The sequence below is a fragment of the Penaeus monodon genome, chromosome 29 (genome assembly GCF_015228065.2).
Source record: "Penaeus monodon isolate SGIC_2016 chromosome 29, NSTDA_Pmon_1, whole genome shotgun sequence".
Lineage (NCBI taxonomy): Eukaryota > Metazoa > Arthropoda > Malacostraca > Decapoda > Penaeidae > Penaeus > Penaeus monodon.
Window position 1 is genome coordinate 6,855,969 of NC_051414.1, and position 316 is coordinate 6,856,284.

The window sequence follows — 316 nt, forward strand, 5'->3', positions numbered from 1 at the left end:
CAATCCATACAAGTACTTTTAACTTATAGTAAGTATTTTATTATATTCATTCACTAGACCAAATACAAATGTCGTTCCGAAATAAATGATAAATGTTATAATTAACTTCACATTTTGCTGTAAAAGATTCTCATACTCCGACTCGCCGCCGACCAATCACAGCGCTCTCCGCACCCATCGACCAATGGGAACACTTCCCGCGAATTTCGTTTATCACAACACCGGGAAAACGCGCGAAAACTTGCAGACCTTCCGAAGCGGGCGTCAGCACAGGACGTGTTTTTTAAAAAACACCGGAACGTCACACAAAACCCAC